This window comes from Oncorhynchus tshawytscha, linkage group LG01 (genome assembly GCF_018296145.1).
Source record: "Oncorhynchus tshawytscha isolate Ot180627B linkage group LG01, Otsh_v2.0, whole genome shotgun sequence".
NCBI lineage: Eukaryota > Metazoa > Chordata > Actinopteri > Salmoniformes > Salmonidae > Oncorhynchus > Oncorhynchus tshawytscha.
In genome coordinates this window covers 55,432,302-55,451,048 of record NC_056429.1, presented here as the reverse complement: position 1 = coordinate 55,451,048, position 18,747 = coordinate 55,432,302, and the positions used below count along the sequence as shown (strand labels likewise).

The 18,747-nt window shown below is 41.2% G+C and overlaps 1 protein-coding gene across 2 annotated transcripts in view; it reads left to right on the top strand.

Annotated features, from left to right (window-relative positions):
* The window catches only part of LOC112253424 (tight junction-associated protein 1), a 128,780-nt gene that overhangs the window by 58,386 nt on the left and 51,647 nt on the right, over nt 1-18,747 (top strand). For both annotated transcript variants that reach the window (XM_024425410.2, XM_024425404.2), the window contains exons 2-3: nt 8,572-8,682; nt 13,654-13,705. The gene's annotated coding sequence lies outside the window, so the exon portion shown is untranslated. The remainder of the gene's footprint in view (nt 1-8,571; nt 8,683-13,653; nt 13,706-18,747) is intronic.

The following is an 18,747-nucleotide window of genomic DNA, read 5'->3' as shown; positions in this document are numbered from 1 at the left end:
GATGCAGATTGATCCATCACATGTATGATATTTACAATTCCCCTCCATGTCTCCAATAAAGCAACATGGATTAACTAAATCCACTTTGCTGTGGAGGTCCGGGCATGCACTCTAGGAGATTTATTTTGTAGAACGATTGTGACAAGGTCACTTCTGGTGACTTAAAAAAAAATACATGAACATGTAATATGTTGACACCATCTGAAATATAGAACTGATGCGTGCCCCAGCAATGTAGGGAGATGATTAGGAGAAAGCGGTGGCTGTGCACTCGTGGCTCTCCTTCATGCCACTGCTCGCTACAAATATACAGTATCAGTCAAACGTTTGGACACACCTACTCATTCAAGGGTTTTTCTTTATTTTTCTATTTTCTACATTGACGAATAATAGCGAAGACTTCAACACTATGAAATAACACACATGGAATCATGTAGTCACCAAAAAAAGTGTTAAACAAATCAAAATATATTTTTGATTCTTCAAAGTAGCCACCCTTTTCCTTGATGACAGCTTTGCACACTTGGCATTCTCTAAACCAGTGTTATGCGGTAGTCACCTGGAATGCATTTTAATTAACAGGTGTGCCTTGATAAAAGTTAATTTGTGGAATTTATTTCCTCAGCGCACTTAAAATAAAGTGGTGATCCTAACTGACCTAAGACAGGGAATTTTTTCTAGGATTAAATGTCAGGAATTGTGAAAACTGAGTTTAAATGTGTATGTGTGTGTGTTATAAACTTTATTTAACTTTTGGTTTCTAGTCCAATTCTCTAACCACTAGGCTACCTGCCGCCCCGAAATATATGTATGTGTGTATATATTTTATTATATGTAGCGGCAACGATTTAGCAGCGGCGGCCTGCTTCTGCTAAATTAATTTAGGGGAAACATTGGAGTGCTCATGATCATCTTTATTCTAGTTTGCTCATAAGTACTGATCAGAGCATTTTGCTATCATGTTATGTAGCTTAACAAGTAGATGTTGCTCTTCACTCGCGTGGTAGCCTGTCCAACTTCCGACTAACAGCCTGTGACTTGTCGGACTAATCAATCAATGTGATTTTGTTTCAGTGAATCTGTCTGTATATTTGGATAATGGAACTCTGGTTGGCCAAATAAGTGGATGTGGTAGCTCATTAAGTTTAATCACTGATCAGAAACATTTAGCATGCAATAATGTAGACTAAATCAAGTATTATTTTGCTCTTGACTCGCGTAGGCCTATAGGCTATAGTAAGTAGGCGTATATAATCTTTCCACCATCAAGCTGTGGGGAGTGCGTCCTGTTCTGTGTGTCTGGAATATTTGCATACTTCATAGTTTTTAAAGTATCCCTCGAGACAAAACGGGTCCCCGTGCTGCTGCCACTAGGGCTATGACGGTCATGGAATTTTGGATGACTGTAATTGGCCATCCAAATGACTGCAGTCCCCAAAATAAACATTAGAATAGCAAAAACAATTGTGACTGTCACTCAAATGACGAGGGGCTGAAGCTCATTGGCTGGAACTCTTAATTACTAGGGGGCTAGGCCAAGCTTGCAGTACTCAAAATGGCACCACACAGCTTCCAGACAGCAGTCGCTTTCAAACTAGGTATTTCGTGGCTAATTGAGGTCAGACAGTAATTCTGCTCATAGATGAATAATGTATGAACTACACATTGACACATCCACCCCAAAGCAAAATGTTTAAAAAAATACTTATTTAGTCGCCAAAGTTCCAGAACATCTCTTTAACGTTACTCATTCATTCATGTCATTACACAGCATACTATTCATTCATGCCTTTTAAATACAATCAAAACATTTATTTTGAAAATGAATTAGGAGAACAAAGGGTGCCTTGAGTAATTAAACAATAAATGACTACATTTTCTGCCAAACCACCATTTGAATAATTAAACAAAAGCTCTTGTTTTTAAATGCATGTTTTATTCTGAAATAACTGTAATTAAGGGTCGACTTTTGATAGTTTAGAAGGTCCAGCAAGGCACATTTGCAGGGCAGTCATAGGATGTATTTTATTAGGATGTATTGGCATTAGCAGATGCCTTTGGAATGATGGTCTTCTCTTTGATTCCGAGATGTGCGATCTGTCGTGGTCTCGTGGATCATCATTCTCCCGTGTGCAGTCCAACCTATTCATATCGCAATTTCAATCAAACATTTTTTTCATCATGGTCACATTTCTCTGGCCCAGACAAATGTGTAATCTTGGCACTGTTAGTTGCTGTGAGAAAGCAGTAGTAAAAGGTGTGAAAGACATGCAGGCCTTTTTCTTTTCTTTAAATTATTTTTTTACAGAACCTGCCCTGCCCGAATCAATTCTCAGAATTTGAGGCGCAGACCGCCGGGTTCCGGCTGAGAATGAGAACTCTACTCCTTTTCAGTAATTACATCCAATATGACTGAAATTAATTTTGTTATCTCTTGTGGTGTCTTGTTGGTACTTAAAGGGATTTGCAGATTTCCTTGCCTCTTCCCCCACATGCATAACACTGTACGATTTGATTCACACCCCGCTCACTTTTATATGATGACCTATGCTTTAACCATGTAGGCCTAAGGTGAACAGAGCACTGTCTTGCAGTCAGAAGAAAGCTGCTGACATTTAGGGTGACGTTCCACCTGATGCTGTTATTCTTATCCCATTTTCAGTATGTGTTAATGCAAAACACCAGTCATCAGTTAGGCCTGTCTCTCTGAACCATTTAAATGATTTTGAAAGACAGTTTGGGGATGAGGTGAACTTTACAGCCTCCACAAAGTTGTGCAGCTTGCCAAAACATGCCCATTAATCCCAATGAAAAACATGCTGAAGCCTATTATATCCCAATGCACTGCAGTGCTGAAAATGGATTTTCTAAGACTTCAATCGGTTACATGTGGGCTCCAGTATTGATTTTAATCTCCACTTCAACCAAGGTGTACAAGGTGTACTATGAACCTTCTCCAACCCGCATTAGCTCACATTTTAACCCTGGAGAGCCTTTTTCCCCCATTGCGTTGTCTTTACCTCTCAATGACTCTCTGTGATTGGTAGAGACCGTTAAGTAAGTTAGCCCTGATTTGTCAGAGTACCTACAGTTGAAGTCAGCAGTTTACATACACCTTAGCCAAATACATTTAAACTCATTTTTTTCACAATTCCTGACATTTATTCCTAGTAAAAATTCCCTGTCTTTGGTCAGTTAGGATCACCACTTTTATTTTAAGAATGTGAAATGTCAGAATAATAGCAGAGTGATTTATTTCAGCTTTTATTTCTTCACATTCCCAGTGGGTCAGACATTTGCATACACTCAATTTGTATTTGGTAGCATTGCCTTTAAATTTTTTAAACTTGGGTCAAACGTTTTGGGTAGCCTTTCACAAGCTTCCCGCAATAAATTGGGTGAATTTTGGCCCATTCCTCCTGACAGAGCTGGTGTAACTGAGTCAGGTTTGTAGGCCTCCTTGCTCGCTCACACGTTGTCAGTTCTGCCCACAAATTTTCTATGGGATTGAGGTCAGGGCTTTGTGATGGCCACTCCAATACCTTGTCTTTGTTGTCCTTAAGCCATTTTGCAACAATCTTGGAAGTATGCTTGGTGTCATTGTCCATTTGGAAGACCCATTTGTGACCAAGCTTTAACTTCCTGACTGATGTCTTGTGATGTTGCTTCAATATATCATAATTTCCCTCATGATGCCATCTATTTTGTGAAGTGTCCCAGTCCCTCCTGCAGCAAAGCACCCCCACAACATGATGCTGCCACCCCCTTGCTTCACGGTTGAGATGGTGTTCTTTGGCTTGCAAGCCTCCCCCTTTTCCTCCAAACATAACGATGGTCATTATGGCCAAACAGTTCTATTTTTGTTCCATCAGACCAGAGGGCATTTCTCCAAAAAGTACAATCTTTGTCCCATGTGCAGTTGCAAACCGTAGTCGGGCTTTTTTATGGCGGTTTTGGAGCAGTGGCTTCTTCCCTGCTGAGCGGCCTTTCAGGTTATGTTGATATAGGACTCGTTTTACTGTGGAAAAAGATACTTTTGTTCCTGTTTCCTCCAGCATCTACACAAGGTCCTTTGCCGTTCTTCTGGGATTGATTCCCTTCTCACCTCATTTGCTCACATTGTATATAGACTTGTTTATACTGTATTATTGACTGTATGTTTGTTTTACTCCATGTGTAACTCTGTGTCGTTGTATCTGTCGAACTGCTTTGCTTTATCTTGGCCAGGTCGCAATTGTAAATGAGAACTTGTTCTCAACTTGCCTACCTGGTTAAATAAAGGTAAAATAAAAAATATTATTATTTTTTTTTGTTGCACTTTTCGCACCAAAGTACGTTCATCTCTAGGAGACAGAACGTGTCTCCTTCCTGAGCGGTATGATGGCTGCGTGGTCCTATGGTGTTTATACTTGCGTACTATTGTTTGTAAAGATGAAGGTGGTACCTTCCTAGAGGTCTACAATTTTTTTTTCTGAGGTATTGGCTGATTTCTTTTGATTTTGATTTTCCCATAATGTCAAGCAAAGAGGCACTGAGTTTGAAGGTAGGTCTTGAAATTCATCCACAGGTACACCTCCAATTGACTCAAATGATGTCAATTAGCCTATCAGAAGCTTCTAAAGCCATGACCTCATTTTCTAGAATTTTCCAAGCTGTTTAAAGGCACAGTCAATTTAGTGTATGTAAACTTCTGAACCACTGGATTTGTGATACGGTAAATTATAAGTGAAATAATCTGTAAACAATTGTTGGAAAAAGGACTTGTCATGTACAAAGTAGATGTCCTATAACCAACTTGTTAACAAGAAATTTCTGGAGTTGTTGAAAAACAAGTTTTAATGACTCCAACCTAAGTGTATGTAAACTTCTGACTTCAACTATATGTCAGAGCATAACAACATACTGTTACTGTTGAAACCATTTTCAAAATGTGTTCATACTCCCTTATTTTACTGGCGACCTCTCGGAAGAGTTACCAGATCAGGAAGTTAGCTCCCTATCCATCCGGAAATCCCAATCTGGTGAAATTTGTATCGAAACATGAACAAAAAATTAAATCAGCAATTCACATATCACAATCAATTTGGAGTAACTGTCATCCCTATTTAACATATATTTTTCCTTCTACATGCAGACTGAACACAGTGCATTTGTATATTTAACCAAATACCAGGACCCCAGGGAACTGGTAACTTTCTCTTCAAATACATGATTCCCATTGTGATTCAAAAACATGTTAAATCAAGAATAACCGCATTCGAATAACCAATCAACTTAGAATTACAACTCTTGATAACTCCATAAGGAAATGATAGTATCTCATAAAGCAATGGTAAAATCGAACAGAAACGGGTGTTTCTCATTCATTTTATAATTAAATCCCACCTGTTTCTATAATTTCTAGGGCGATTGGTCAGGCTTTACCAGAAAGTCAGGATACAGGGCATTCGACACCATTAAATATTTCCTATCCCTTTACTTTTCCTGTCCTTCAGAAACCATTTAAAAACCTTCCAAACATTTCTATCCTTCTGCATACCCAATTTAAAACTGAATTGAAAAGACCCCATCCAAAATAAATCCACCGTATCAACACCACTAACGCATATTTGTAACCGGTAAAGTGTGTTTTTGTGTGTGCGTTTTTGACCTACGGTTTCACACATGAACAGGCCTCACTAATCTGGAACTCCATTTATAGCCCACTCCATAATTGATGTATCTTTTATTTAGTATGTACTATACTTCACAACCACCGCACCACAATGTTCATGAATTTACCAAAAAAATGTAAGTTAATTTTAGGTTTAGTAACCCTTTTGCTAATTCCTCGTTACCCCTCCACCCTTTCGTACATTCTCAAAATCTATATCAGAATAAAACTACACAAAATGTCTCATTATATCCCCCAAAAAAGAGTGTTTGGCCAGATTATTTAAATTTAGTTACCTCTAGAATACATTCCCCTGGCATTTGGCCTAGATTCTTCAACCCAAAATATGTTTTCCTGTGCCAATTTTAGCCAATTTCTCATCCTAAGGAATCTGTGATATTTGATCCCTGGCCTCTATTGAACAGTTGGGTAAGACGTGATCTCATACGTGTTCCTTCAACTAGAAACTGTAATCTCTATGAGCCGCTATCGATCGAACCGAAGCTATACACCGATATGTGACTTTTCCTCTCCTGCTACTCTCAAAAGGATTTGTTGTTGCTCTTTTGAAAAAGATGCAAAAGCTTGTTTAGCGGAATTTCCTTAGAGTACAGCAGGTTCCAGTATCACCATACACTCATTCTTCCACTGTCCGATGCTCCCTGTTTTAGATGTGAGATTATCTCCTTACGCTTTGATGTTTTGTTGCTACGTTTCTTTGTCTTACCTTGGCCATTGAAACCACTGTTAGTGACTTTCACTGTGGCTGTATTAACCCCTCGCACGTCTTGCGAAGTGAGCGGATTTATATTCCACTCAAACATCTTGCTCTATTTTATCCTCATCCCCCCACAATTGTCGTTTTGATCGCAGGTTTCAAACCTGCCATCAAAGCCGAAGTACAAAATCTATCAATGTACTCACGCACCCAGTCTTTTTGTCGCTAAGTACCTCTATTAATTCCCCATATTTGAGCCGAATTGGTAGAATGCTTGTGCGCTTATTTCAGCTACTCCATTGCTTTATTAAAATCCTCTAGCTCTGCTTGGAGAATCGGGGGCCGTCTGACGCCAAATGAATCGTTTTTATTTCCAAACGGTGTCTAGGGTGTTTTAGATTTCTTCACTCCCGTCTATAATACACGCCTTCTATTAACTATTTTCCAAGGTAGCGCTACCCACTTCCACGGAAAATAATTAATTGGTCACAACACCTTGTATTAGTTAGACCTTGTATTAGATACAATAGCGTCTGCAAATGTATTACTGGAGAATACGGATTACTTAAGGTCTTATTCCAGTATTGTGCCTCAAATATCACTGTTGTTGATAACCCACATTACCAAAATTATTCACACTTGTCTTCCTGTTCCCACATAATATGTCATGGTTCTCTACCCAACAGGTCATCTAACCAACCTCTCTTTATTGCTACTGCTAATACTCGTAACTCAGTGTTTGAATATCTTATTTTTCCTTTGTTTTTGTTTTACTCACTAGTTTCTAGAACTCTCGTCTTACAAAAACTCACTGCAGCTGGGACTTTTGTCCTTTCTACAGATCTGAGGGGAAGGTCCCTAGTGGAGGGTATATCCTAATACGGAACCTGCCCTACACTGTATTGTCACTCCTGGATCTCGCAGAGGAAAACCTCCACTCGGGGCCTATCCTTATGAAACCTACGCTGCTCCTGATTTTTACCTGAATCTCGCAGTGGAAAACCTCCACTCGAGGCCTATACTTATAGAACCTATGCTACTCCTGATTTTTACCTAGATCCCGCAGTGGAAAACCTCCACTCGGGACCTGTCCTTAGAACCTACCCTGCACCAGATATTTATGACTAGTCATTACACAATGGGCCTAGCGAATAAACTCAGGATCTCTAGGTCCGTATCCTATAATTGTTCAGCCTACGATTCTCATCTCCCCAAGATGTCAAAATCAGTGGAAACAGGTGTAGGAACTGTGCCTTCCTTGTTTGTTGCCAGCTCCACTGATCTGGACTCTCTGGTTTGACTACAAATCGTGGTGAACCCTGCTTGCAGCGCCAAGTGTTTTGGTTCTAACTCTCAGAGTAAAAAAAGTCGACGTACGTTATGAAAGCTTAAACAATTTGATTCTTCCAAGAGGATCAATACAGCTGCATCAGACAAAACATCTTTCCACCACGACAAGTGTATATATATATATATATATATATATATATATATATATATATATATATATATATATACTCTTATTAGGTACTCCTCCTTCTCTCCAATCCTTTAATGTTATGGTTCGACAGGAAGACGAAGTAATAGGGTAATAAACCGTCATTTCTCCCTTAAGGGGATCTGACCTGACCTCAACCCCCTCATTTGCCTAATCCAAAGATGTCCACTCATATCTCTACAGCAATCCTGTGACTTCCTCCCGTCCACCCAGCACATTCCAAAGCCATCTGGCTCCTACAGATAACCATTCACTTCTGACTTAAAAACCAGTCTCTAGTAAAGCAATATACCAAATTTAACCCAGAATCCAACACTTCCAGACAAAGTTCCATCCAAGCAAAAAATGTGTTATCAAGGCCTTCTCCTTTCGGATTCTGACAAATAGAGCACAGTGAGTCACTTTGAGAAGGCACAGTGGCTGTCTAAAATTATATATTTTTCTCAATAGAATCCTCATGATCATTCTAGAGTAGAAGAGGAAGCTAGCTAGTGTGTGGCAGCAGTCAGTCAGTCAGACTGTGTAGGAGTGAATGTAAAGGACAGAGAATGAAACAGACTCCCTTATGAGGCTTGCTTCGCACACACTGTCCCTTGAGCCCCAGCTTCGTCTGGCTTGTTACCGTATCCGAAGAGTCGGGAGATTGACAGCCCAGAGGTACTAACACGGCTGTGTTTTTCCATCCACCTTCTTTTGTTTCAGGTTATCAGTAACCCAGAGGTTCACATGCCAAGAGAGAGAGGACGAAGAGGAAACGAAGAGGGGACACACTCAGGGCGATGAGTCTGGAGCACGCAGCATATACTCTTAAAGGTGAGGGACTATTCATATGCGATTCTCTCTATAATCCTGCTTTCGTTCTCTCCCCGTTTCTCACTCTCTCTCCCCCTCTTGCTTGCTCTCTCTACCTCCTCACAGACACACCACACACACACACACACACACACACACACACACACACACACACACACACAAACACACACACACAGTATGCTTTCCATTCATTACTCTCTGTCCTTGGTTTTTCTCTCTTTCTGTATGAAATATGCACAAAATCACTCCAATTATACTGCTAAAATACACATTAATTTCCCTTCTGCACATTGTGGTGTTACTGTTTTGTGAATTGCTTTTAAGTTAAGTTTAGCGTGGCACACTGAACCTCCTGCTGTTTGGATGTTCTATGGTTTCCACAGGGAAGAATGCTTTTCACTCATAGGTTTGAAATAGAACCGGTTTAAACAGGTTTATTTATTCATACAAGAGGATTATGTAATGGTTTTCTGTTTACTTAATGTAAATGAGACCGAAGAGCCACTTCTTTTGTAAATGTTTGGTCTTTCGTTGTTGCGTTAGTACAGTAGCTCCAGCCTCATTATAATGGTGGAGAATGAAAGTCAGCCGTCCAGGTTACACCAAGTCAAGAGCCCTCAGTGGCACGTAATGACTTGGGTTATTATTCTCTCTCCCATACGTGACGTCCTAGGAAGAAAAAAAAAAGTATTTTTCCATGGGCTCAGTTATATGAACCGTAGCCATCTCTTCCTCCGTTAAATTATTCAAGCTTCGCCCAAACAACACTGAACACGGCCATGTAGAGCACACCATCGCCCAGTCCAGGTGCTTGTTAATAATAGAGCACTACCCTCACCTCAGTGGAAACATTTGTTCATTTGGGTTTTTGCAAACGACCCTCACTAGGCTCGATTTATATGTAGCTGCTTTTTCATTAGACCAATTCAGGTGACTAGTGCTGAGCAATTAGTGCTTTTTGAGGTCTGTTTGATATTTAAATTAAATATGGTTTTCGATGTTGATTTAAAAAAAAAATGTATATATATTTTTTACGTTAAATGCACTATGCATTATGTGGGTTGAATGTTGTAAAACAGAATAAAAAATGACAAGTCCCATTAATGTAGTTGACTGCCCATTACTGCTTTATCACTTAGGCATAATTTATTAACATTACTTTAATAAGATATTTAAGTTTTGTATATTGTTTTGTTTCATTCCAAGTCATCTCATCTCTATATGGCTGCTGCCTTGACTGTCTGACAAATCACTATTTTAGTTGTTCTTCAAAGTAAATAAGGCATACTGTTATAACTGCTGAATACCAACTATTAATCACTTAGATCACGTATTTTCTGGTGGAGATGCATCTGCTCTCCCTCTCCGTGTTTGCCCCACACAGACCGGACAAGTAGGCGCGCAATGGTTTATGGTGATTATAGTTAATTACCACATTTTCTGCGCTATACTATGTAGCATATTGGCCTGTTGGAAACTACAACTCCCTACTACATCGCGCAGTTTGAGCTTGATCCAATTCATCTTTAGAGAAACTGCGCATTGAGCTGACGAGAAAAAAACTGAACAAAATGGAATTCAAATATTTGTACCGATGTTGGCAAAACCGAAAGATTGCTGAAATGTCGGTTAATCGCTTAGCACTACTGAGTACACAAGCTGTGTGCCTTCATCTCACCCCTAAAACCACCCAATTATTGCCTCGGCACCAACAGCTGCTCTAATTGGTCGCTATATTGGGTTGAGGCAAAATGGCGGTACAATCAATTAATTAAACTTTGTTAGTCGAGCACAATTTTCACAAAGTAATGTGTTACAGAAAGTTCAACAAAGCCAAGGCCTTAACCACCCAAGAGCAAGCCTTAGAAAAACTCTCCCAGAAGAAAGGAAGAAACCTGGCAAGGAACCAGATATAGGGGAGAGTCCATCTTCCTCGATTCAGCTGTTCAGGTAATGTCAGTTAAGGTCAGCCAATTGTCCTCTTAAAAGCAGTCAATAGAAGGCTGAAAATAGAAGGATGTTGGACAGAGCAGGGTGACCACTGGTAACTGGATGCTAGACATGGAGTTAAGAGCCATCTAACGAGACACATTCGCACAAAATGACAGCAGGGGTTGCACCGATAAGGAGAAGCAACATCCCATCAGTTATAAACAGAGTGCTGCCAGGGCAGAGGCGAAGGAAACACATCACCGTTAGGGTTCTCCTAAACCAACCCTGCTGTTCAGGGTGGCCGTAAAGATGGCTCTTAAAATAATAATTCTATTTCTATGGCTCATAACATCATAAAGCTCTGTGGTAGTGCTCTTCCCATAGCTGTGCCCTTAGGCTGTAAGCCTAATTTAGACTTTAAAAATGGAATCTGATTCCCTAATGTTGACTGGCTTGTTCAATAGTAAATGAGCCCTTTCTAAAACACTGTGGGTGACCTTGGAGAGGACGACACTATGGCTGTGTTTAGACAGTCAACACAATTGTTATATTTTTGTCACTATTTGGTCAATCGCATCAATCTTTTCACATTAGCTCTTTTCCAGAGCTGATCTGATTGGTCAAAAGACCAATTAGTGAAATCAAGATCAAGATCAGAATTGGGCTGCTTGTGTAAAAGCAGCCTGTGTTCCATTTTCTCCTAGTTTGTAATCATCATGATTTTCAATTAAGTAAAATATCACACACTGCTGTGTGCCACTTTTTAGAAGCAGCCCTCTTTACTGTCTCTGGTCCTCAGATAAATATTAACCCCTGCCGGTTAGCCATGGCACTGTGAAGATTTTATTAAAACATGGAATACTTTATGATGAGTAATGGCCTTGCTGTGTCTCAGCCTGTGGGGTAGATACGATGATGGTGGTCTGAGGTAGTGCCATTGGAGAGTGTTAGACTGTGTTGGAACTGAAGTGTGTGTGTGTGTGTGTGTGTGTGTGTGTGTGTGTGTGTGTGTGTGTGTGCGCGTACGTGTTTGTACTTTGCAGACTTGTGTGTGTCTGTATGCGCATGAGGCTGTATTCAACAGCCCCACCGGCTGATTGTCACGCATGGCTGGCGGCCATCGCACAGGCCTTCATGTGTTATTCTCTGCCACATCCCCATGCAGGGCTTGCTTATCCACAGCAAAAGGCCCTGAACGGCACAAAAGAAAGAGCACTTTTACACTGAATAAATATTGTATTGGATCAGGTCAAGGCAGGTAGACTCTGAGAGAACAGAAGAGGCAGTGGAAAATATTTAACTGGAAAGCTGTAGTTGTCAGTAAACCATTTAAAATGTTGTTTTAAGCTGGATTTATTTAGAAAAATAAATAAATATATATAGCCTTCAAGAGATCTTACAGCAATATGAAACACTCGCTGTGTTAAACTAGAGTATTCTCCATTTAAACATACGCTACCTGACACAGTTTACATTTTGTGCGGCCTTTTGAGCATTCTAGAATAATTGAAACGCACACACTGAGCAAAAAGTTATTTTGTTGGCATTTATGTATGTCCCCATTGCCAGTAAAACATAATCAAAACGTATTTCTTTCACTTACTTGCTGTGCTGTTTCATTGTTCATTTGTTCAGTCGTTTCATTCTCAACCCGGATTCCATCACACATGTCAAGCAGTGAAGTTTCACCTCTGTTTTTCACGTGCGCCGAATACAACCGGTGTAGACCTTAGAGCGAAATGCTTACTTACAAGCTCTTAACCAACAGTGCAGTTTTTAAGTTAAAAAAAGGTATGAAGTAAGTAGATAAGTAAATAAAAAAACATAAAAAATAACAATAGCGAGGCTATATACAGGTGGTACTGGTACAGAGTCAATGTGCGGGTGCACCTGTTAGTCGGGCTATTTGAGGAAATATGTACATGTAGGATAAGTTAAAGTGACTATGCATAGAGGATAAACAGAGTAGCAGGAAACAATGCATAGTTTGGGTAGCCATTTGATTAGCTGTCATGGGTCCTCTAACTCGGTGCGCACTGTCACTGTGTCCGTTTCCATCTTCCATCGAGCTGTGTTTAACATTTCACCTGAACTCTGTTTCTAGTCTGCATCGAAGTAGCGGTCCAGGTACCTAGCATCGAGGATGGTGGCGACACCGTAAAGACACTGTTGCCGAGAATTGAATGTTCATTGCTCTACCATAAGCTGCCTCCAATGTTGTTTTAGAGAATTTGGCAGTACGTCCAACCAGCCTCACAAACACAGACCACGTATAACCACGCCAGAAAAGAACTTCCACATCCGACTTCTTGACCTGCGGGATAGTCTGATACCAGCCACCCGGACACCTGATGAAACTGAGGAGTATTTCTGTCTTATTTTAAAGCCCCTTTGTTTGGAAAAACGAATAGTGATTGGCTGAGCCTTTCTCACAAGTGGGTGGACCTGGCTCCCAAGTGGGTGGGCCTATGCCTTCCCAGGCGAACCCATGGCTGCGCCCCTGCCCAGTCATGTGAAATCCGATTTCCTGACATGACCTGTAACTCAGTAAAATCGTTGAAATTTTTGCATGTTGCGTTTTATGTATTTGTTCAGTATATAACTGCCACCAAATCAACGGTAATTGAAGATCAGAAAAGTGGAGCACTGAATGTTGTGGGAAGAGTCCTGCTGTCAACCATGTGTGAATTTCCACTTGTGTCACACTGCTCAATATTTGATTGAACATTTTTGTGAGGGGACCTCAGAACAGTTTTGAGTGTGTGAAAAGTTCTTGGATTTTCAGTGACCCATTTTTTAAACCTGTTATCGTTGTGAACAATGTCACTCAAATCCCAGTGGACGTCATTACAGAATGTTTGTAGGGTTGTCTCAGGTGAGTGAGTCCCCTGGTGCTTCACGATTCTAGAGGAGGGAACCCAGCATAGCAGCACATGCACGGAATCCTTTCTATCACGTGTGAAATGAAATCGCTAACTATTGGCTACTTTTCTCTAGCCCTTTTGATCTAAATTCAGCCTGCTCCTTTGTGTGTTTCAGAATGCCTGTGACTTAGGAACCTGTGGATGAGGACATCACTGGAATAACTTGGGTATGGTGCTTATTTTTCGTAGAATCATATCTAGATTTATTTCAGTACAGTATGTTTAGCACAGTACAGTATAAAATCACAGTGCAGTTATCACAACCATATTATGTACCTTGTTATAGCCTAACTAGCTTAAATAAAATCTGAGCGTAAGAGGCAAACTTTAGGTTACTTTGGTAAATTTGCGAGGAATGCAAGTCGAGATATTGCAAGAGTGAGATTACCAAGAATTTTTAAAAACCTTTTTTTCAACTAGGCATGTCAGTTAAGAACAAATTCATATTTACAATGATGGCCTACCGGGGAACAGTAGGTTAACTGCCTTGTTCAGGGGCAGAATGATAGATTTCTACCTTGTCAGCTCAGGGATTCGATCTAGCAACCTTACTGGCCCAATGCTCTAACCACTAGGCTACCTGCCGCCCCGAAATATACAGTGCATTAGAAAAGTTTTCAAACCCCTTGACTTTTTCCACATTTTTTATTACTCTAAAATGTATTTAAAGCTTTTTTCCCTCGTCAATCTACAATCTACACCCATAATGACAAAGCCAAAACAGGTTTATAGATTTTTTTGCAAATTTATAATTAAAAAATAAACATTTACATAAGTATTCAGACCCTTTACTCAGTACTTTGTTGAAGCACCTTTGGCAGTGATTACAGCCTTGCGTCGTCTTGGGTATGACGCTACAAGCTTGGCACACCTGTATTTGGGGAGTTTCTCCCATTCCTCTCTGAAGATCTTCTCAAGCTCTGTCAGGTTGGATGAGGAGTGTTGCTGCACAGCTGTTTTCAGGCTTCTCCAGAGATGTTCGATTGGGTTCAAGTCCGGGCTCTGGCTGGGCCACTCAATAACATTCAGAGACTTGTCCCGAAGCCACTTCTGCATTGTCTTGGCTATGTGCTTCGGATTGTTGTCCTGTATGAAGGTGAACCTTTGCTCCAGTCTCAGGTCCTGAGCCCTCTGAAGCAGGTTTTCATCAAGAATCTCTCTGTACTTTGATGAATGAAGCATTCTGACTAGTCTCCCAGTCGCTGCTGCAGAAAAACATCCCCACAGCATGATGCTACCACCACCATGTTTCACCATAGGGATGGTGCCAGATTTCCTCCAGACGTGACGCTTGGCATTCAGGCCAAAGAGTTCAATCTTGGTTTCATCAGACCAGAGAGTCTAGTTTCTCATGGTCTGAGAGTCTTTAGGTGCCTTTTGAGAAACTCCAAGCGAGATGTCATGTGCCTTTTTACTGAGGTGTGGCTTCCGTATGGCCACTCCACCATAAAGGCCTGATTGGTGAAGTGCTACGGAGATGGTTGTCCTTCTGGAAGGTTTTCCCATCTCCACAGAGGAACTCTGGAGCTCTGTCAGTGACCATCGGGTTCTTGGTCACCACCCTGACCAAGTCCCTTCTCCCCCGATTGCTCAGTTTGGCCGGGTGGCCAGCTCTAGGAAGAATCTTGGTTGTTCCAAACTTCTTCCATTTAAGAATGATGGAGGCATCTGTGTTCTTGGGGACCTTCAATGCTGCAGAAATGTTTTGGTACCCTTCCCCAGATAGCTGCGGGACATTATATAGACAGGTGTGCCTTTTCAATCATGCCCAAACAATTGAATTTACCAGAGCTGGACTTCAATTGTTTTTTTTAACATCTCAAGGATGATCAATGGAAACAGGATGCACCTGAGCTCAATTTCAAGTCTCATAGCAAAGGGTCTGAATACTTATATAAATAAGGTATTTCTGTTTTTTATTTTTAATATCAATCATATATTTATAAAGCCCTTGTTACATCAGCCGATGTCACAAAGTGCTGTACAGAAACCCAGCCTAAAACTACAAATAGCAAGCAATGCAGATGTAGAAGCACAGTGGCTAGGAAAATCTCCCTAGAAAGGCTAAACCTAGAGAGGAACCAGGCTCTGAGGGATGGGCAGTCCTTTTCTGGCTGTGCTGGGTGGAAATTATAACAGTACATGGCCAAGATGTTCAAACGTTCATAGATGACCAGCAGGGTCAGATAATAATAATCACAGTGGTTGTAGCGGGTGCAACAGATCAGCACCTCAGGAGTAAATGTAATGCTTTTCATAGCCGAGCATTCAGAGTTAGAGACAGCAGGTGCGAGTCGAAAACAGTAGGTCCGGGACAAGGTAGCACGTCCAGTGAACAGGTCAGGGTTCCATAACAGGTCATAGTTCTACAGCTGCACCATCAAGAGCAACCTGACTGGTTCGTTCACTGCTGGTATGGCAACTGCTCGGCGTCCAACTGCAAGGCACTACAGAGGGTAGTGCGAACGGCCCAGTACATCACTGGGATCAAGCTTCCTGCCATCCAGGACCTCTATACCAGGCGGCGTCAGAGGAAGACCCAAAATATTGTCAGAGACTCCAGCCACCCTAGTCATAGACTGTTCTCTCTGCTAAGCAGAGAGAAGACAGGAGAAATACTCCAGATGTAAGACTGACCCTAACCCTCCAATACACAAACTATTGCAGCATAAATACTGGAAGCTGAGACCGGAGGGGTCGGGAGACACTGTGGCCCCATCCGATGATACCCCCTGACAGGGCCAACCAGGCAGGATACAAACCCACCCACTTTGCCAAAACACCTCCCCCACACCACTAGAGGGATATATTCAAACCACCAACTTACTACCCTAAGACAAGGCTATATCCCACGAAGATCTCCCCCACGGCATGAACCCAATGGGGGCGCCAACACGGACAGCAAGATCACGTCAGTGACTCAACCCACTCAAGTGACGCACCCCTCCTAATGTGCAAACATTTCTATAAACCTGTTTTCACTGTCATTTTGGAGTATTGTGTGTAGATTGCTGAGGAATTGTTATTTATTTAATACATTTTGGAATAAGGCTGTGAAGTAACAAAGTGGAAAAAGTCAAGGGGTCTGAATACTTTACGAAGGCACTGCATGTGCACGGTTCTTTCTGCCTGCACCCTCCCCTCTCTCCCTTGCGATGGCTTGCCAGCTCTTTCTCTTTGCTTATGATGCGAGTGTGTGTTAAGTTTTCATTCTGTGCTTGTAGAATATCCTATTCATTGATGAAAGGCCCTGCTGTACTGAAGTTGCAAAACATTGCAAGCCAAGAAATTGTGAGAGACAGCGTTTGTTTGCCGATAGATAGGCCTAGTACATGGTTCTGATGCTGTCTGTCTGGTGGCCGACCTGCCTATACTGTACCCCTCCCCTCTCTCTCCATAGCTAGCTTGCTATGAATGATGCAGGTGTTTGTCCTTGGAAGTACGGCAACTAATCAGTCTCCTCCGTACCCAAAATACTGAATCTCAGGAGTCAATTCCTTGTGGACTCGAATCTTGACACTCAGAAATGGGAAATGTCGACTCTCCATCGTTGTTAACAGTTGGAAAAATGGCAGAGAAAGGCAAGCGACAGCAGTGAAGTCCTGTATGGCAATTCTTTGAGAAGTTAAATGAGGAAGTGTAAACTTTGCAGTAGTGATGCACCGATATGACATTTTTGGCCGATTTAGCGGCCTTTTAAGCATTGTAGTACAGTTGAATAGTTAACACACACACATGGATGCAGAGGTCTAAGGCACTGCATTACAGTGCAAAAGGAGTCACTACAGTCCCTGGTTTGAATCCAGGCTGTATCACATCCGGCCGTGATTAGGAGTCCCATAGGGCAGCGCACAATTGGCTCAACGTCGTCCGAGTTTGGCCGGGGTAGGCCGTCATTGTTAATAAGAATTTGTTCTTAACTGACTTGTCCAGTTAAATAAAGGTTACACGCACACCACACTGACCAAAAAGTTATTTTGTTGGCATATACGTATGTCCCTGTTACCAGTAAAACAATCAAAACCTATTTCTTTCAATTTACTTGCTGTGCCGTTTCATTGTTCATTTGTTTAGTCATCTCAGTCTGAACCAGGATTTCTATGGAACGCCGTTTCGGTCTTTGCGTGTCAAAAAAGATACACTATTTGACCAATCAGGACCTGAATATGACAGCACAGCACATAATTTAACGCATTCATTAATTTTCTACGTAGTTAATGCACATTGATTACGCTGTCACAACGGTTCATCGATATGTATGCTAGGATGCTGGTAAAGTTACCTCGCACACCTACAGTGCTGGTCATAAAAAAGCTAGCTAGCTCATGGATGCAAACCATGTTCTTCCCCATAAACATAGCAAATTTACACAATTTGTTATAGTAGCATAGCTAGGTGTCATCTAAAATAACCCTAATTTACAAGACGGTTATTTGATTAATGGTGGTCGGACCCATCTATGTGAAGCTAGCCACAATAGTGGACTTTGCGGTTAGCCTTAAGTCAAAGTATGGCATAATTCTACTATTTGTATTCATTTGCATCACTGTCAATTATATACTTTTATTTTGAAGGCAAACCGCAAATTCCACTATTGTGCCTAATCCTTATTGTGGCTAACTTCACAACACATAACCCGGTCCGGTCGAGCCTCACTAGCCAGATGAAGCTAGCTGGCTGCTTATAATGTTAGCATTGGGCAAAAGGGTTAAGTAGCTGGCTAGCTATTTATTTTCATGAACTGAAGTTAATTTTCAATAGGCGAACAAGTGGCAACCTAGCTAATACTTACTCACAAGGATTCCTAAATCATTGCTAAGAATAATGAAAATGACTGCAGTTTCTGCTGGTCATTGTTTTCAGGCTGGTTGTATTGGTGCTAGCTAGGTACCAAGCTAAAGCTAGCTACCCCAGAAGTTGCGGTCGAACAAATTATGCTTTATTACCAACGCGGTATTGTAAACACATTGTTTGTGGCCGGTGTTTGCTTGTTTGTAGACTTTTTTTTTTTTTTTTTTTTTTTTTTACAGCGCTACTGTATATTATTTGACACACAATGACCCAAACGACGTTCCATAGTATGTATGTATGTTGACAAGCTAATAGCAGTGACTCTCTTACTGTGAAACTCCAGTAGGGCAACGTCTGAAAAATAGCGCACTTGGTAGTGTGTACCGGTGCTCGACCAGTCGGCGAAAGCCAACATCAC